Below are 21,552 nucleotides of genomic sequence, written 5' to 3' on the forward strand. Positions count from 1 at the left end.
GCATGCGAGTAACTGCTCAACTGTGCATGTATGCGTGTATGTGTGCTGTAAGTGGTCGCAGAAAAGTTCGTTTGGCAAGCTTTTCACGTTTTGGTCAAATTCACCTGACAAAGAGTAATAAGCAACGATGCTAGCAAAGCGAATTGCGAGGCAAAGCATCGGGAAAGGGGAAGAAGGTGTATAGAAGAAGAGAAAAAGCATAGCAGACGGGCGTGTAGCAAGCGGCAAACGGCATGTAGTCTGTGGCAAGCTTAGTGCCTTAAATCCCTTTTGCTGCCAGGCATTTCGTGGGCGCTGTTTGGGCAGTCACGCGCAAAATTCCTACTTTGGGGCCCCACAGCAACTTAAACTGATTTTAATTCTTCGCGTTTTTCTCATCTTTTCTCATTTTTTTCGACTTCATCAAAAGGAAAGTGGATTTTGTTGTTGGTTTTACCTTGAAGTGCCTTCGAGTGATTGAATTTTGTACGAAAGTCTAGCTTGTCCATCTTCATTTGCCATGAATCTCATGCGCTGGCGAGGGGCTGCATGACGAATGTTGGAAAAAAGCGCAGGATTAAGCACTGTTTGGGTTTGCATGTGTGTGTGTGTTAGATTGCTTTTATGTGGCAGCGCCCTAAATTTGTCAAAAAATGAGCGATGTGCTGCGTTATTAGCATCCTTTGGGTGTAATTATTTCAAATTATTATATAATACTGTGATTGGTGTTTGGGAAAAAAGTGTGTCTGCGTCATTATAAATGGTTTCAGCAAGTTTCAGTAAATTGCTTACTTTAAGTATTTTAGTTTTTTGTTCCTTATTGATTGATTTTTATGCATTATGTTGCCATTTCTCAATTTTTTTTCACAATAAATTATTTTTTTTCGTATATATATTTTCAGTAAACTAAAAGAAACATTTCTTATTTAAAATAAAATAATAATAATTAAAAAATTCTTTTGAAAATAATAATTACAAAATAATTAAAAAAATATTTTAAAAATATTTAAAAAGCATTTATAAACTATTATTTTATTTGGTTTTCTTATTTTATGCGTTCTGCAATAAGAAAAAATATTTTAAATAAAAATATTAATATTGTGGAAATTGAAAAAAAACTAACTTTACGAAAAATATATTAAATTTTTTCTTTTACTTAAAGCTGAAGCAGAAAGAACTACATTAAATTGAATTACATAATTAAGAGTATAAAACGCCGAAAACCCATTTTATTTATTATTATTTACTTAGTCTTAATTTTTTTTAATTTTATTTATTTTAAATTGTTGAAAATTAATTATTAAACTTTTGTGAATTTTTTTGAATACTGTGTATAATAAATTGCAATACATTTTTATCATTATTTTCACTAAAAACTAAGATTTTATCAAATGGTGACTTTATATGAAAATAAAGCTAGTTTGCAATTTTAACTGTTTTTTAGCTTTTTATTTGTAATTTTAATTTATTGTTTTAATAAAATATTTTATTATTATTTTTAATTATATTTTTTTATAATTATTTGTAATTAAATATTTTATTTTTTAGTCATTAAATTTTTTGATGTTATTAAAATATTTTTATAAAGAGATAAAAATAAAAATTCTACAAAAAAATATTTTAAAGCAACAACGATAATTATTTAAATTATATACATACATATATATCTTTTTTTAATGTGAAAAAATTAGTTAAAAAAGTTCTAAAAAAATAAATAATAATTTTTTTTTAAGTTGCTATATAGAACCAAAAATTATTTGCGGTTTAATGTTATATTAAATATAAATTAGATTAGAAAAAAAACAAATTAATGAAATTATTCTGAATTTTTTTTTTAATTTTTAATTAATTTTAAAGTCAAAAAATCAGTAAGAATTTTAAGTGAGTATAAAATTTTATATTTTATTTTTATTTTTTTTTACTTAATATTATTTTTAATCAAAAAGTGAAAAAAATTATTCAAAAAAATCAAATTTAGTTATTGTTATCCTTTTTTATGATTTTAAAATATGAAATTTAAAAAATATTTGCAAAATAGTGATATTATATGTAAACATAAATTAAAATGAATAAAATTATGGTGTAATTTTTTTTTTAGTTTTTAACCAACTTTAAATATTAAAAAGCAATAATGCTTCGAAAACATAATGTAAATTTGTAAATTTTTTTATTTTCTAACAAAATGTAAAGAAAATTATTTATTAGAAATATGTAAATTAAAATATTATAAAGTGTTTTTTGATTTCAATTTTTTTTATAGAATTTAAAAAATATTTTTGAAAAAAATTATAATAAATGGAAAAATTAATGAAAATACAAATTAAAGTTTATAATCTTTTTTTGCAATATATTTTTTTATTAATTAATTAAAATTAATTATTTAAAATTTTTCTTAAATATTTAATCATTTATTTTATTTATTTATTTTGTACGTGTAGTTTTTAAGAGAGGTGCAAAAAATAGTTGTAAAAAATTGATTTATGTATATTATAAAGTGTTTTTATTTAGAAGTATAATTTTTTTTGTCAAATTTAAATTTTTTGAAAAAACTATTAATAAATGTAAAATTAAAAGAAAATACTAATTACAGTTAATAAAACTTTGATGCAATATTTATTTAATTATTCATTTAAATTAATTCTTTAAAATAATAATATATATATTATACAAATAATAAAAAAAAATTTGAATACAAAAATCACATAAAATTTGAATTTTTTTCTTCTTTGTGTGATTTTCTAATTTAAATTTGATGCTGTACTTATATAGAGTTAGGTGAAAAAGTCTTAATTTGTTTGATTCTTGCAGCTGAACTTTTAAATTCAGGAGAAAAGTACTCACAAAAATGAACGAATAATTAATTATAATATTATATACAGTAGCTTACAATTGTGAAAATGTAAAAAGTATAATTAACAAGAACAAAAAAAGTGAATATCGAAAACAAAAAAGTAAAATAAATTAACAATCTACATTTACATTTACATGTATGGTGAATAAATAAAAAATAAAGTGAAAAAATAAATTAAAAATAAGCTTAATACCGCAAACATTTCAGTTATTATTGCAAGTGATATATGCTAAACTACTATGAATAAGAAACCAAAATTTAGTAGTGATTTCCAATGCTGTCAATATACAATTAAGTGAGTTGTGAATACGAAAAAGTTTTCAGTTGATTATGTATAATAAATTCAAATACCATATACTGCAGAAAATAGGTATAAAATAACATAAATATACATATGTACAGATGAAGCAACAAACAGTTACTCGAATCAACTACAGCAGCAACAAGTGACATAATTTAAAATAATTTGCGAAGAAAGACTTGAATTAATGCAGCAGCAGGTGTGACCGGCCACAGGATATATAATTTGGTAAGTTTTCACACATACACAAGTGTGTTTTAATAAATTGTTTAATTAGTTTATGTTTATAATTTCGGTTAATAAATTGGATACAATAGAAGTTACTCATACCACACGGTGTACCCGTGATTAGCACACACACATACATGAATTATAGTTGTGTTTTAAGTAAGTTGCCAGTAGTGCACATGAAACATGAATATACATATATTAGACAGAACTAATAATAAGCTGGGTTATAATGCCAAGTGCCCATTGACGGCGAATAGCAGAGATACACAGCGCTCTATTTATTTATATCGGCATGAAACTTAAAGTTTAACCTTGAAATAGTATATTTCCCAATCACGTTTCACCCTCAAAATAGTATATTTGTCGCTATACACAAGTATTCCATCGCATTTCGCTTGAATTCGTACAACAGTGCGTATGAGTAACATGCTGTTATGAATAAAATTTCACTTTATTTCTACTAAATACTTTCCCAATATGTCATTTTGCTGCAAACTGGCATATGCACACACACACACATACACCAAATTGCATAATAAGCATGAACAGCAGACTTCCCACTTCATTTGGTTTTAATGAAATTCAACGTTGCTGTGGCAGACCGAAACAAAAGTGAAGCAACAAACAAAAGAAATGCACGAGCGGCCTATTAAGTCATATGTGTGTGTTTTTGTATGTGCATAATGCTGTTTATGTGTGTGTGTGTGTGGCAAGCACATGCTGTGAATTGCCTTTCATGTGGCGAGGCTTGTCAGAATTAAAATTGCAAACCTGGTAAGCTCTGCCTGACAGCAATGCCACTGAAAGTGAAAGCGAAAGTGGAGTAGGCATATTTCATTAATTAAACACGCTTGTGCTGAGTGAAAGTATTTATACAAATATGCCTTTGAAATGTGTGTCTGACATAATGGCACAAGTTGTGTGGTTGAAAATAAAAGCGCGAAGTGTAAGGAAATCAAGAATTGGGGGAAAAGAAGCTGTTTATGGTTAAAAATAATTGCAATTACAATATTTGATTTCAAGATTTTTAAAAACGTGCGGTGTAGAGTGTCAGCATAATTTATGTGTTTCAAAATTTAACATAATTAAAACTGTGGGTTAAGATGAATAAATAAATAAAATATTTATAGAGGAAGACATATGTGTAAGAAGGAATCAAAATTATGCAATATTTCCTTAAAATTTTCTGTGAAATACAGCTGCGATATAATTTTTTTAAACTAAGGAGATATTTGAAAAGCTATACATTATACATTAAAATACTTAGTATTTCCCTTTTGGTTGTTATTATTGTCTTTTTGTTATTATATGTCTGTGTATATACAAATAATGTGTCACTTTTGATCCGGAGTCAACTACTAAACTAAACAATTAAACGCTTTCGAAATAATAAAAATAAAATAAAATGAAATAAAAAAATAAAATAAAATTTTCAGTGAAGTCCTGAAAGGAAAGTTCATTATGTTTTCCATTAACAAGTTTTTAAGTGAAAAACTTTCATAATTAAAACTCAAACACAATTCCTTGGATTCTTATACAGGCAATTGCATTTTTGCCTTTATTCATAAATATTTTTTTCACTGTATTGAATTGTTTATTATATAAGTAATTGTATTTAAAAGAAACAGGACTGTTAAAAAAACAACAAAAAATTAATATTTTTCAAAAGTTATTCAAAGTAGTTTCCTTGTGCTTCGAAACAGCGTTTAGCCCGGTCAATTAGCATTTCAAATGAGTGTTTAAGGTCATTTTTCGGAATGCTCTTGAGAATATCGGTCATCGCCTTTTGGATAGCTGAAATGTCCTGAAACCAGTATCCTTTCATGGGCAAATGAAGTTTTCCAAATAGGTAAAAATCACAGGGTGCCAGATCAGGTGAGTAGGGTGAGTGATTAATGGTTAATATGGAGTTTTTTGTCAAAAAATCAGTGACAAGCGTCGACCGATGACACGGCGCATTATCGTGCAATAAGCCCCAGGACACTGCCTCACGGTATTGTGGTCGTGCACGACGAATGCGTGACACCAAGGTAAAACACAGAACACACAACACCATAACACCAAGGTAAAACACAGAATTAATCCTTTGGCCAGGTGGGATAAACTCACGGTGTACAATACCCTCGGAATCAAACATTTTATTTCACATACCCACCAATAAGTGGCGCTACCAGAATCAGTTATATTTAAAAAGTTATGTTTCCTTTGCGACAGACCTTGTATGTATTGTCACCTAAAATGCAAAACAACGTACCATCAAAAAATCGATATTGAGTGTTTTAATGCTTACATATGTACATATATGTAGCATGCAATTTTCAGCTGCCATTGTCAGATATAACCAATATATAACCATTTTCTAACCAAACTCCAAATTTTTGTTGAATATGAGTGGTTTCTATTTTGTCGTTTTTCTTTCGAATGTTAACTTGTGAAAAATGATGTTATGTTAGGTGACGATATATATTGATTTGTGATAGTGTACAAGCAGTCTATTTTTCTTAGTTTAGTCCTTTGGATTTTATACCACAAGTAAAGTATTCGTTTTTACTAAAAAATATTAGTAAAATCACATAGGTTATTATTATAATATTTGATGTGCTCAAAGGGCCGTAGAGAGAAAACCGAGGCTAGGAGGGATTTGAGGAGACAGCCCTTTGATCCATCAATTTATTGATATTATATGTAATTTATTTTGAAAAAAAAATTAGTAATATTTTATCATCTAAATATATTTTATTATTGTTACATGTACTTGAGAACTTATGATGAGGATAACTCGGTTCATGCATTTAGAAGAAACATTGAGGGTAACCGTAAAAAGTTTAATTTTTAATTATGATATCTTTTTGATATTGTTTATGCGTGCGACAACTAACTAGAAACGAAAATATTTTATCAACAAAAGATAATGATATTACAAAAACTTTCAGTTAGTATTTGCTTGGTTATCTCTTTTACTTTATTATTGCTTCACAACGATTCCAAATTTACGTTGATAGACTCTGACAGCGCACTAATGATGTTGCTTGTCATGCCGTTCTAATTACATCACAAAGAACATCCATATTTGGGATATTTTTGGTGTATATGGCTCTTTTAACATCACCGAGAGATGTTCTATAGGGTTTATGCATGGGTTGGATTATTCCCACACCAAAACATTGATAGAATTTTCATTAAAAATTTTTGTGTTAACTTAGACGTATGCTTTGAATTGTTATCTTCCTATGACATGCAAATTTTCCTCATCACATGCCAATATGACATTTTTTAAGAAGTCAACGTATTTCTCCTTGTTTAAATTTCGATCAGTCTTATGGACTGGACTAACACCATTCTAGATAAAATATCCCCATACCATGATTGATCATCCACCATACTTAACTACACGTGTAACATTGCGAGGATCCAATTCTTGAATTTTTGGACGGCGAACATACCTTCGACCATCAGGACCTAAGCACTTCATTTTTGTTACATCGTTCCAAATGACATCCCTCCGTTGATTTGTTGTCTTAGACCAATAAGAGTTGGCAAAGTCTACGAGTCGTTTTTAGGAATTTTAGTCAGAAGTGGGTTCCTGCGTGGCGCATGCCGTGAGGTCCAGGATCGACCAAACGCCGGGCAATTGTTCTCTTGGATATTTGGACATTGTATTTGCCTTGAATTTCATGTAGAATGTCAGTGGAACTCTTTTTTGGGTCTCTTCGCGAAATACTATTAATTCCGTGATCTATTTCTGTTGCAGTTTTTCGGCTTTTTTCTTTGCGTGTAATATTGAAAATGAGTTTAAAATTCTGTATATGCTTAAGAACATTCAAAAAAAGTTTTTTCAAAATATAGATTTTTTATTGCCTTATTTAATTCTATAGCATCCAGAATGTTGTTCCGAGTAAAGATTTTGCAGATACAGCCTTGCAAATTTGCGCGCCAGTATTCAGCTTCTTCTTCTTTAATGGCGTAGAGACCGCTTATAAATATTCAATAACAACTTTTTAGTGCGTTTCTTGAAACTGTGTTTTCAAAGTCGGTTGTCAAGCGAACTACTCAACTGGTCTTAACAAAATTTTAAAAATTATTTCGATCTATAATTTACAAGATCTTGAACGAAAGGCATTTTTTGTTTAATTTCAACTATTTAAAAACAAAACTTCAGGAAAGTTTGACCAAAATTTGAATTTTTGTAACCGTGTGCCAAAATTTTCACTTTTTTGCTTTTCCTTCGTCCAATGCCTAGTTTGATGATAAAAACACGCATTTTTTCGCTCTTGTTATGATTCTGTAAGAAGTTCTGTTGCCAATTCAGAGGCACTTTTTTCCCGTCCAGAGACTGCCAGAAATAGCTTTAATAAAGGACTTAGTTTGAAATATTTTCATTTTGAAATTGAAATTTTATGGACAAAAATACGTGATTTTTTGTATTTTTTTGAAAAACAGTTTGATAATACGAACAATACGGATTTTCAACTCTACTCGTCACCCTGAACTTTGGTATATATAACCCTCCTGTTGGTGTATTTTATAATAAATTTTGACTTTTTTGTTTAATTACAACTATTTAAAAACAAAACTTCAGGAAAGTTTGACCAAAATTTGAATTTTTGTAACCGTGTGCCAAAATTTTCACTTCTTTGCTTTTCCTTCGTCCAATGTCTAGTTTGATGATTAAAACACGCATTTTTTCTTTCTTGTTATGACTAAGTAAGAAGTTCTGTTGCCAATTCAGAGGCACTTTTTCCCCGAGAGACTGCCAGAAATAGCGTCGTAAAGGACGAGTTTTAAATATTTTCATTTGAAACTGAAATTTTTACAAAAACGTGATTGTTTGTATTTTTGGAATAAGAAAAAGTTTGATGAATACGAAAATAATTGGAATTTGTAAAGTCCTCCTGTTGGTGTATTTTCAAATACTTCAACTTTGAAAATATAAAAAAATTGATCCTTTCATTACTAGGACAGAATACTACTACTTAAGGGAAACCACAAAGTGCGATTGACATAGGCTCAATAGTTTCAAAGCTATGTAGTTACATTTGTAATAAAAGATTTTTTCATATTTAAGCCGTTTTTGAATATTTTTAACAAGTGTACATTTTTTTTTAAGAAATTTATTTTTTTAAATTTTTTCATATTTAGTATTTTGTGTGGAAAACAAAAAAACTAAAGAAAAATTTATAAAAATTTATCGAAATTATGCAAATTTAATAATTATAAAAATTCTAAAAATTTCGTTAAAAGATCTGTGGTTAAATATTAAGGGGGTACTCTCATGTGAACACATACATTTTACTACTTTTTAGGAACATTTTTTTATGCGACAACAAAATTCAATCATTTTAATTTTTCAATATATTTTTATTTGTATTTTGAAATGTACAAAAATTTTTTTTTTCGTTTTTTACATTTTTAATATATATTTTTTTTAAATCAAAGTAGTCTCCAACAAAAAAGTAGTTCACTGGTCATGGTGATAGCGGCTGTTTATGTTGTCTGAAATAAAAAGATCGAATGGATTATTACTCAGTAGTTCTGCGGCTATCGTCACTATTAAATATTATCAATTTCATTAAAAAAAATGTCGAACTTCAAAAAAAAGTTTCGAATATCTTGCTTTTTTCGTTAAAAATCGCTTAAAAAAAATATGAAAATATTTTCGAAAATAAACAATTCTGGTAGGGACGATAACTGTAAATGAGTAGAAGAACATATGTAAATTTTAAAGCAATCAGTTGAATACTTTTTTTTAGCACCATGACAGTTTAAAAATGATGATTCGAGAAAAATGCGTTTAGAAACGTAGCAGCTGCAGACTTGTCATGCGCCTGGTCGACAGTCGCTTACGACACGTCGGCGACTATGAGCTGTAACTTATCAAATACTATAAATTTTGGTCTGAATTTTTCACAGCATATTTTCAATAGGTTTTACTGTCAAAATATAAAAAAAAATCGATTTTTCGAAGTGATTACATGAGAACAATTCCTTAACAACATAATCAAGATTCACATATTTGAATAATAAAGGATAATTAAAAAAAAAAAAATAACTACAATTAACTGCCTTAAGCAAAATTAAATCACCGAAAAGAAACAAAATTTTATTCTTCATTTCACGATATTCATCACAGCATTAAATGTCTACTTACAAAAGCTTTTTCTTTGTTGCTGTACATGTGTAAATCGCCTGTATTCCATCAACTTTTTATAGCAAATCTACAACCGTATTTACACAGCAACTTTGCGCAGAATATATTTCTTTTCAGCACAAAAATAGCTTTTCACATTTCCTGCTATTTTAGTTGGTCCCTAAAAACGAATTTTAATGAATAATCACACACACAGCGAAAGGTAAACTGAAAAATGTATGCTGGCCTAATTCCTTATGGGAAAACACATACATACATACACATGTGTAGCATTTATACGCTTTTCATTTGAAGCGATCAACAACAAAAACAATAGCAACTACTCACATACACAATTTTAATGAATTTTTATGAGCTGGGCGCACTTTTTTGCTTACACTTCACCACTTCCGCAGTCGCACACATACGCAGACACATGCACAAGTGCACACACATGTTGATTAAAGTACATGTGTGTGTGTGTGTGTGCGCTTGTTCTGCTTTATTTATCTATTTTTTGCTCCAGCTTGCTGTGCTCTAAACGAGAGTTTTCGCTTTCATTACCGCACAAAAGTCTGCAACAAATGAAACCCACAATGCCATACAACAACAAAAGGGCAACAAAAGCAAAAAACGCTAAACAATGGTTGTGCAAATGTGTGTGAAATGAAATGAAAGTGGAAATGAAAATGCCATCATTGGTAATTTTCCCAGCGGTGTTGCGAGCGTTCGTGTGCGCCGGTTTTTGCAAGTTGATGATTATGTATGTATGTGAATATATACTATATATATGTATAGTATATGTATGTATCTACCCGGGTATATAATTACAGCATTTATTTTTCATGTATCCTGTAGGAAATGTGCAGAGTTTAGTCTTCATGCCTTTAGTGCTTGATAATCTGCTTGCGGACGCTAACACTTGTCGACATATTGGACTGTTCGCGATTATAGCTTGTTGAAATATTGGGCGGTGAAATTACACGAAGTGAAAATGTGAGATTTAGAGAGCTTATCTGTAAATACTAAAGTATCTGCTATTGCTGTTGCAGCGGTTATCTAGTCCCTTCTTTGATGGTAAGTTTAAAGTTGGTTGTCATCGAAATCACCAAATGGTAGGTCCTGAAAATGTGCTGTTTCGACGCGGTTGTACCATAGGGAGAGGGGTACTAAATGAGTGGGATCCGCTGGGCATGCGGAGTGTTGGTTAGAGTAATGCAGACACTTATTGCACGCTACACATATATTTGGACTGTCTTGGTCAATTAAAGAGAAGTAGGAGTTTAACAGGCTACAGTATCCCGAACTTGAGTTATTCGTCTATTCGTATGTAATCAGGAAAGGCCTCTTGAGGCAGTTTCATTTGGTAGTTGAGGCTCGGTTGTCCTGAACGTTGACGGTTTCTCTCAATCGAGTATGACGTTTAAGTTTACAGGTTCGTATTTTTTTTTCGGTCGTTCCAGCCAGTGTTTGACTTTCAAAGGACCGCTGCCTTTTGGTTTCAATTCCTTCCTCGAACCGGTTTGCTAAACGCCGTTCCAAGGACGTATACTATATGGTTTGTCGTGGTCGATTATGGATAAGTTGGAGTTTAGCCTGTTACAGGACAAAGTTGCACGAGCCTCTCTTTATATTTACGTGGCAACTCGAGCTGTGAAGTGCGACTTCGATGGCCTTCTTACATTTTTGGTGTAGCCCAAGCCAACCTTTCTTCCTCCTCCTTTGCTCGGTTGGACTTGCAGCTAACTTTTTCGTGGACTTTCATTGCTGCTTTGGAAGTCGCTTTTGCTTTCAACACCTCCTTACTGGATTTAGTCCTCGACGGCATTAATGGCTAGCCGACTTAGCACCTTTGACATTTATCAGAGAGCGTAACAGAGCTTCCTTTTTCCATTGTATTTACGCTTTAAACGCCTTCGAGGTCTGAGTCTTCACGGACTGTAGCACCGCTAACTGCAAAGTGGGTTTGGTAGGAATACTGCAATTCCTGTGAAGGTGTTGTAGCAGCCAATTTTCTCACCGACTTTTGGGCTGACTTCCCAGTCTTCTTTTCATCTTATTGTATTTTCCATATCAGTCACTGAACAGCACCTCTGGGGTTTTTCAAGAGCTAACGTCGCCTGGTGTTGAAACCTTCAGTTGGTCCAGAAACTTTTCCAGTAGCCAAACTTGATGGTCCCGGCAAACTCCGTCCATTGTCCCCATTCAAATGAGTCCCAAGAATGTTATGTGCTTAAAAAATGTTGATCTCTTAAAGTTTTGGCAAGAACACTAGCCAGGTTCTTCTTCACCTGGTCTTTCTCTTCCGTATTCCCCTATTCCATCTCCCAGAGATGAAGTGTTTTCAATTATTCGGACGACAGCCAGGTAGGCGATATCTCTTAACTCGCTCCATTTAAATTTCGTCGTATATCGAACCATTCCATCGAATGCGGTTTGTTGCCGATGCTATAGAACCCTGGGCAGTCACTTTGGTTTTCAAGGCGGTCTTGAAACCTTTAATTGGTCGATCTTTTTGTAGAATTTTCAAGTATATATTTTCAAGTTAGCCAGCTTGTCAAGCTTTTCGCACTCACGTATTTCGAGCTCTCTTTTTTTTCCGCAAATGCGTCCTGCTTCCCTCTTCAACTCTCGGTATCTATTCCATCCCGCATGCGTTGTGGTCGATTGCAACGTTGCGAGGTAGGCAGTCTGTTTTTCTCTCCAGCTTCTCGAGTCGAACCTTCATTGTGTTTGGCGGATTGTGGCTAGAAGTTCATCCATCGGGGTGAACGCCAGTACTCGACGAAAAGGGTCTCTCTCCCACCATTCCAACACCGAATGAGCACTCTTTATATGGCCACTGTGGAATTGCTACAATGACCTACTTCTCAGGCCTCAGTCAAGACATCAAAATGGTGATCATCTTCATCCGAGGCTTACATTGAGGACATTTTTTACGTGGCGGGTCCCAAATACGGCGCACAAGCCTGTGGAGGGAGATTTTTATGTTACACAGCGTAAATGGGCAAAATCGGACTACAGTCACGCCCTATTCATATATAACACAGTTTTAAATTCGATCTGATTCTTTTTTTTTGGGTTTATAAATTCTCCTTATTCTCTTTACCGCCTCAGAAAACAGCTTTTCAAGTAAAATGCGTTAAAATTTTTGGGAGCAGATTACAGTAAGTTAAAAATTCATACAAATGTGCTCACACTTCCGAAATTTATTGTGGGATCAAGTTAAAATTTTTGTAATTTTTTTTCTGTATTAACATTTGTTCTGATTCTTTGGACATACAGAAGTTAAAATTTTAATTTTATCTGGATTTGGTATAATTTCTCATATTATTATACAATAATCAGTTTTTACCTGACTAAACTTTAGGGTCTCTACAAATAATTTATGCTATAATAGAAATTGGACTCTAGGATTAATTGCATGCGCTTTTCAATTAATTACTGTAGGAATGGATATATGGAGGTACTCGAGCATATTATATGTAGCTGAAGTAAAAGAGGGATGACCCTATTCTCTTCAGATTTATATGTATTAGATATATGTACTATAAAAAAATCTATTTTAAAATTACTAATGGATATTATCATTTATGTTATTATTAGCAAAGCTAACATTGCTGTTAACAGTTTCATATTAATATTTTTTTTAATTAAAATTGTACGGAAATATTTTTGAAATTCAATTTCGGACACTTACAACACATAACGACATGCTAGTCGTACACGATTAGGGTTTAAGAAGCTGGAAGGTAAGGTATTGACTTAAGGGGTTACAAAAGTTTTCTCGGGTAAAAACAGCATTTTTCAAAAATTTTTTTCTCATATAAAAAATAAAATACAAAAAAAGATACACCTACGACCCCTTACGAGATCATCTAAGATGAAAAGATATGTGTTTTAGTTAAAACTTTAACTTAGAACTTGGACTAAGAAAAAAACTGAAAATTGGATTTTTGGCAGACATTATTACAAAAAAATTAAAATTTCGGGACATTTTTTCAAATAGTTAGTTGTAATCGGAAAAAATTCATCCTTGGTCCAAGTCTTTAAGAATTGTATCTCAAAGACCTGTGTAAAATTTTCTGAAGGTCTGTTGAGTAGTTCTCGAGAAATCTTGCTAATCGACTTCTAAAACACAGTTCCAAGAAAAACACTTTTAAAGACGGCGCAATTAGCCTAGCTAGCCTCGAGCGCATAAGTTCTCAAGGTAGTATCTCCGAAACTATTACTCGGATCAACTTGAAAACTTAGGACATTATTCTAGAGATGTTGTAGAATTTAATAAGACAATAAAAACACTATTTTTGGAAACCCGTAAAACCCTTCACAGCAATTAACACATCGGCTGTACACTAACACCCTACAATTCTACAAAAATCTTTAAGAGGAAGTGAAAAACGCAAAAAAAAAGTATAAATTTCAAGTGACTTAATATTTTTGACTTAAAGTGTAATGTTGAGTGTTCAGCCATCTAACCTAACCTGACTTTGCATACTTGTTGGAATATTTCCTAGCAGCCTCTCGCCAGGACCACTATAAATTGTCTACATACAAGCAGTCCCAGCGGAGTATCAACAATTCCTGTTATTGTTGTGCTTTTCAGCGCTTTGTAACTTTTTTTCATACACTCTCCGCTGATTTCTATACAAAACCCGACACATACATGCTCACCACAATGTGTGTGTGTTCATTGTTTTTTACGCTTGGCAATCAGTCTTCACATGTGCGAATGGCTTTGTTTTTTGTTAATAGAAGATACTCCGCGCCAGCAACTGGTGGCCTGCTCAACCACACTCTGCCGCAACGCTTACAGTTACTCGCGTCCTGGCCACCAACACAGTGAAATATTGTAGTCCAAAACCGCCGTTAGAAGCACAACGGGGCGTATGAGTGTTATTGTGTCGCTCCATACATTTCAATGCCGTTAGCACTTTTTGTTGTTTTGTTGGTTTGTGTTTCGTTGTTATTGTTGTTTGCAAGTTCTGTATTTAGTTGTCAATGTGTTGTAGGTGTGTGCGCTGCTCATTCGTTGCCTTTCTTCTCTAGTGGCTGTGTTAGCGAAAACACACAACGCTGAAAAGGAATAACGGGAAAAGTGTGCAGTGACAACAGTTATGGCTGCAAATTGCGCAAAAAGTGAAAGTTGAGTAGACTAAAGTTTAGTTTTGTTGCGAATATAAAAAAGCACCACAGCTCACATGTGCGTGTGTGTGTGTGTGAGAGCTCATTGCGAATGAGGAATGAAATGCTTCGCTTTTGTTGCTGTTGATTACAGTTGATTTCTCTTATTTTGCTTTGCCGTCATCTTTCATTAGTTTTTTGGGATTACAATTGTTTTTTATATTATGTAAAATGTGTGGTTGTTTACTTTAATGTAAATAAAATGAGTAATTTTTTCGCCAAACGCCACCAAAATAGACACGGCTCATTAAAAATGTCACATATTTAGTCATCAATACTAAGCAGTTCCTTGAATTGTGAAATTTTAATGAAATAATTGTAAGTTTTAATTATTTTGGAGGAAAGCAGTTAGCAAAAAGGCTTTTCTTCTATACGATTCTTCTTCTATTTATGCTGTAAATCTTCAAGATTCTCTCCATTTTAAGCTGAGTATTCGTTATAAATTCCATGGTGGTCGTACGAAGTTCTGGCTATCCTGAAGAGGTCAGCAGAAGAGCAATAAGCCATAAAGTCCCCAAAAAGGCTAAGTAGTGATGGTATTGAAAGGTAAAAGCCTTATCATTAAAAGTTTATTATTCCTTATTTGAATGATGAAAAGTTTTTACCTTGCAAAGAAAAACATATTCTTGATTTATTTTTGATTCTGCTAACTAACATGGTTGCTATCAAGTGAGATAAATAAATTAAGCCGATTATTCAACTTTTCCATCATATTTTTATAGTCAAGACATATTTACATCAAAATGGGTTCCAATTTTGATAACAATTTCTTCACTGAGTATTCTCTAGAGCGCTGAGAACCCAAAATAATAGTTAACTTTTTGACAGCTTTGGCAAGAATGGGCAATAAAAAAGTAGGTAGAGTACCAAATCATGCGATTCCTCTATCATTTTCAGTAATTCGTGATACATTGAATCTGTTAATTTTCATCTCATGCGATACCCATTTTTCGCAGAGATATTTGGAAGCAGTGGGGTCTCTCACCAAAAATTATGCTTTGGCTTTACAAAACTATGGCTAAGGCAATACTCTTCTATTCTGTATTTGTCTGGTAGAGGGCGCTTGGTAAAGCCATACAAGCAGCTAGATCTTATACTCGTACGTTTAACATCAACGATGGAATCTAATACCAATCTATATATAGCACCTCTGGATATAACCGGCAGCGAAGTTTGCTATCAGACTCCGAGAAACTGGACACATTAAGCTGGATCCTTCGAAAATCTCTCTCATTTTGACTCCATCCTTGATAACTTGGACCATTGCGGCGCGGATATTACTCCTACTGACATCTTCTCCAGGAGAAGAAGCGCAGTGGGCTTTTGCACGGATGGATCGAAGCTTTTTCATGGATGGAAGGAAGAGTATTCTGTCCAAATGATCATCAACGTAGCAGCAGGAGTGAGAGAAGTGGATGACCTCAGTAGCATCAATGAACTTCTGTATTAAACTTGTCTGGTTGCCTGACAACAGCGGAATTTTCGAAAATTGTAAGCCAGTGAGCTTGCAAGAAAGAGAACTTCCTTCAAAACTCTATCAGGTTGGAAACGAGCTTGAGTTCTCCTGTCTTCAGCATTCGTGCGCGAGAGTAAGCGTTGGCCAACAACCAACACTTGTGGGGTTGCCTTCTGGCCCAGAGTGGAACGTAAAAAGTCTATTAAACTGCTTGTTCTAAGTAAGGTTCTTGGCGTAACTGGTCACTATCGATTGGCTCACGCGGTGAGGCTACAAATTTTGGAGAACTTTTCAAAGTTGCAATGGTTGAAATCTCTAAAATCTTTCTACTTCACTATCCAACGGTTTGACTTTGAGTGGACATAATTATATAATACACGGTTTGAAAGATCTTTTAATGTAATCATTCAAAAAATTGAACCTAAAAGAATGGTGAGCTAAAAAAACCCTTGACAAATAAAAAAGCTTCTATACAAGAACCTCAGTTCGTATGACAACTACATGCTATAGTGATCTCTTATCGGCGGTTCCGACATATGAGCAGCTTCTTACTAAGGAAAGGACGGATGCAAACTTCCAGATTAATAGCTCCAAAAATAAGTGCATACATATGGACATGGCGAAATCGACTCAGCTCATCAAACTGCTATTTTGTTTGTTTCTTTCTGTTTGTTACAAACATCGTGTCAAATAGGTTAGACTTTAGGGTATAAAAAAAACAAACGGAATGAAATAATGCGAGCTAAACATGCGTGAACTCACGCAAGTAATTCCATAATATATTCAAAATTCACGAACTCTTTCACAGCACATTTTCCGACACAACCGCACGCTTAATAAACTCCCTTGGCGACTCATTGACTTTTGCCACGTACTGACCAACGCTTCTATATGCGACGCAAGTAAATGTGCCTGAGCTGGAGTGGCCGCCACCGGCGCCTCACCAACCGCGCATATGCAAATGTGAACAGGCGTTGGGTAACTCATTTCCGGCGCACAGACCACGTTGGTCAGTTATTTAGTCATTTGATTAATGCAAGTGTGCCTTAGTATGTGTGTGTGTGTCGGTGTGCTCGTCGTGGGCGGTGCTGGCGAAATGTGTGCCACAGGAGCTTTTAGTATAATTTCCGGTTAGCCTTTTGTGGTCAAACATGAGCAGAACATTTGTTTTTCGTTTTTTTCTTCTTTTTCGAAATATAAACTCGAATTATTTATTCGTCTGTACGCCCTCGTGGCGTTACAAAATAACACATGTAAATACTTCTTGTGAAATGGGATGAATTAATTATTTTGTTGAAGAATTTTTCCGTCGGATGTTAATAATAAATTTTTGACAACTAAATATTTTGGTTTGTTACTTTGGTAAAAATTGAAAAGTTTGACAATGTCGAAAACTAGTCAAATGTACCATAACAATATAAAAATGTTCTGGATATTAAATTTTACTTTTTGATTAATTGTGGTTTCTACGTGGTGGGTCCAAAATTCAGCGCACAATCTCACTAGACGAGTTGTGTAAAGATGCAAGCATAAAGCGAGCCGTTTATTTCTAGACCGACACGTACTCGCAACCGCACTTCGGGCGAACAGACGTTGGAATTAGACTTCAGCAAATTCTTAAGCCGAATATGTAAGAGTAGCTTCCACTCTTCTAGCTGTCATCCCAGGCTCCACACGGGTTGCCTATAGCATCTTACACATAGGTTACTCACCAGGGTGCGCGGCGAGGATGCAAGTTTAGGAATCATGTATGGCTCTACGACTGTAACGGCCTACCCAACACTATGACTATACCATTTTACACTCAACTAATTTACACCTGAGATTGAGTAACGAAGGGCTTGCTAGAAGTCAGTATTAAAATTGGACAATGGGCGTAGCAACGTTCTTCTTCGGGTGAAATTCTAAATCTAAGGAACCACTTCGCCAATTGCTACCAAATTTGGTGTACAACATTACTTTGAAATTAAATTATGAAAATGAGTGAAATAAAAAACTACCACGCCTACTTACCAATCAAAATTTGAAATTCCTCATGATCCTTTCACATTCCAGTAAAAGAATCAAGCACCAGTAAAGCTGTGGGAATAAAACATTGCATAAATAATGCCTATTAGATTTATAATTTCACTTAAAAAATTATCGAAAGCGGACCATAATTGCTCAAGTCGTCGGATACCGACCCACGTTGTCGGCCCTTTTATATTTCGGGACTCGAGAACAAAAGCAAGTTTTAATCAACGAAAATCGCCTTATTGTTTTTCAAAATATTCTGCACTAAGATCTGTTCACTTTTACGTGCGTTTGAATGAGGTGTCGAAACACTTTTGACACTCTGACTGGGGTGTCTCCATAACGGCAATGAAAAGAAGTCATTCGATGCTTTTTTGATTTGTTGCAAGACAACTGGCTGAAAAATAGTTTGGTGCTACAGTAGAGGCCCGCTAATCCGGATCAATTAAAACCGGCCCCTTTCCGGATTATAAGGAAATCCGGATTACCAAAGACATATCAGAACTATGTATTATGAAAAAATATTTATAAATTTCTGTTTGTTTATTATGATAAATAATACACATGTTCCAAAAAAAAAAACAAAAAAAAAACTTAAACCAATAAAGGATAAAAGCAAATGTAGTGAATAATAAACATGTGATCCGGATTAGAGAATACGGATAGATAATGTCGTTCCGGATTACAAGGGACATGATATAAATTTTGAGTTTTTTAACCCTGTCTGGATTATAGTGGAATCCGGATTAGGGCATGTCCGGATTAGCGGGCCTCTACTGTACTTAGAATTTGCTGCTCTTATTCTTGTGATACGGTTGCGATATATCCAGATGTTCCAAAACACAAGTAACCATTTGCTTGAAAGTGCTATGTGCGCGAACAAACTTTGTTCAAGTCAACTGCTGTTTACTTTCGGACGCATGCTTATAAATCCACCTTTGATCATCTCTTACGATTTCAAAGACGTATCACGAAGCACAGCTATCGTATTTTTTAACATTTCTCCCGACCAATAGTCATGAGCCGTTTTTTTAACCACTGACTGACAACTTGAGTGGAATCCAACGTGAATAAATATTATTACAATGGACTCTTCATGTAATATTTAATGTATGCTGGCCCCACTTGTGCCTATAGTTCTAACAATCTCACGAAGTTCACATGACGATCTTGCCATTTCATTTATCGCGCAGCAAATGTTTTCAATAGTTTCTGGCACAACAATTGACTTTAGATGATCTTCCCGAAATTCGTCCTGGAGTGATCTACAACCTCGGTTTTGAATTCATCATACCATCGATAAACCTTGATGGAGCTTTATAGCTTAAAATTGATTCAAGTTCATCACGTTCTGTCACTGAGTTAATCCAGGTCGAAAGTTGTAAAAAATAATCACGTGAAAACGTTTGTGATTTAGTTCCATTTTCTTTACAGAGATGAATATTTTAAGTTACTGTAAACAGCACAAGTATTGCTCTCATGTCAAAACGTGTTTAGTATGTATGAATAACATTAAAGAAATCAAATCTTACGATAATGATGTGAATAGCCAGATTACCAATACTAGGGTTGTCAAAATATAAAAGGAAATCTGTATATTACAGTATATACCATAAAATAATAAAGGAGAAAAAAATTATGAAAGAATTGTGAACAAAATAACGATAGTGAAAGTGAAGAAGGGATTTCTCTGGTTGTCTTTGAGCTTTAGTAATCTTAATATATTCTGCAAAAATATCATAGGAGTTTTGCTAAGATATCTTGCATATTTATGGATATATGCGATATAAACGCGACTGGTTAGGTAAGGTTAGGTTAGGTTAGTTCAGCAGACTAATGAGCAACTCTTAGAGCAGTTTTGGATCTTCGCGATATCAGATGAAGTTCAATAATGCAGTCCGTTGGTAGTAGTCAACCTTTAGAATGCCCGCGCTTAATGCGTATTACAACAGACTCTGTGGCCTCACTAATGACACCTCTTCCATTGTCCCTTACCGTTGGACCGCCAATTGCTTGCTGCGTTGCTTATTGACTTTGAATATGCGTTAGAGGCTAGCTTCGTGGCGTTTCAAAATATAAACGGCAACCTTCGTATATAGATATCGACCACTATTGGTGACTTTTTACTGAAAGTATCGGTCAGTCTTAGAGAGAACTTTGCCTGATAATAGGGGCAAATTGGGTAAATACTTTCCCTAACTCCATAATCAAAAAATTATTATTTTTGTATTTCTGTTTCACTTTATACCGAATATATATTGATCAGTATGCTATTTCTGAAATTGCGTCTAAATATGGCATCAAGTTTATTTGATGAATACCAAAAATTAACACTTACAGTTCAGTTTTGGATAAGGGCTCATTAGTTTTATTATTTTTTTTAAATTTTTGTTTTTGCATTTTCTGTTCCCTTATACCCTTAAAACAAATTTAGTAACCCACTTTACCATTGGAAGGTTTCGAAAAAGGCCCTGAGATAATAATACCGCTTGATGTACGGAGCGCTCGGAGTGCACACCTCAAACTTTAAACGCGTTTTTCTCAAAACAAAATAATAGGTTGTCAAAAAGTCTTGCGGTGTTTTCATTGAATTTTTCTTTTTATTGAAATTGAAAGAATTTTTGATGACTCATGCCTAGCTCTTGACCGATGCTACGGCTGCTACTATGCCGGTCTCTTTCGAACAATTCAACGTTTTTATCGCAATTTTCGACGACAATGTATGCTGGTCTTCGAGAAATGCGAAAACGTTGGAACCATCGCATGCCTCTATCTGAAATAAACTGTATGTTACATGACGATGCATTTTTTGCATTATCAGTTCACAAAACGATGTTTTCTGGCACAACGGCTGTTTTTGGAAACGACAATCAAACAACCACGTTCGGAATTCGTCTTTGAGCGATGTCGGCGACGAATAAAACTGAATTCGCGGTCCAGTTTTTCACATGCTATTGGATGGTGCTTCATAGCCATACAAAGATTTTATAAATGTTCATCGATGCTATCGTCTTGTGTTAGATTTCCACAAGTCGATAAGTTGTGAAAATTTTATTATCGCATGATAAATGTTCAATCGAGTTAATTCCATATTTTTCGGCCGAGTGAATTTTTTAATTTGGTGCCTGTAAATATTACAAACAATTCACGATTAAAATAGCGTTAACGTTCTGGTGACCGATTTCACCTATATTTTACATGCATAAAAAAAATGTCAAACTTTCATTGGAAATGTCAGATTGTTCCTGAGATCAACACATCCATAACCCAAAAATTATTAATTTCGTATTTCTGTTTCACTTTATACCGAATATATATTGATCAGTATGAAATTTCTGAAGTTGCGTCTAAATATGGCATCAAGTTTATTTGATGAATACCAAAAATTAACACTTACAGTTCAGTTTTGG

The 21,552-nt window shown here is 33.4% G+C and overlaps 1 protein-coding gene across 6 annotated transcripts in view; it reads left to right on the forward strand.

Annotated features, from left to right (window-relative positions):
- LOC126762568 (regulating synaptic membrane exocytosis protein 2) overlaps window positions 1-21,552 on the forward strand; it is a 421,139-nt gene that overhangs the window by 8,034 nt on the left and 391,553 nt on the right. For all 6 annotated transcript variants that reach the window (XR_007667481.1, XM_050479418.1, XM_050479416.1 and 3 more), the window contains exon 2: window positions 2,788-3,359. The gene's annotated coding sequence lies outside the window, so the exon portion shown is untranslated. The remainder of the gene's footprint in view (window positions 1-2,787; window positions 3,360-21,552) is intronic.

The sequence above is a fragment of the Bactrocera neohumeralis genome, chromosome 6 (assembly GCF_024586455.1).
Source record: "Bactrocera neohumeralis isolate Rockhampton chromosome 6, APGP_CSIRO_Bneo_wtdbg2-racon-allhic-juicebox.fasta_v2, whole genome shotgun sequence".
In the NCBI taxonomy this organism is placed as follows: Eukaryota; Metazoa; Arthropoda; class Insecta; order Diptera; family Tephritidae; genus Bactrocera; species Bactrocera neohumeralis.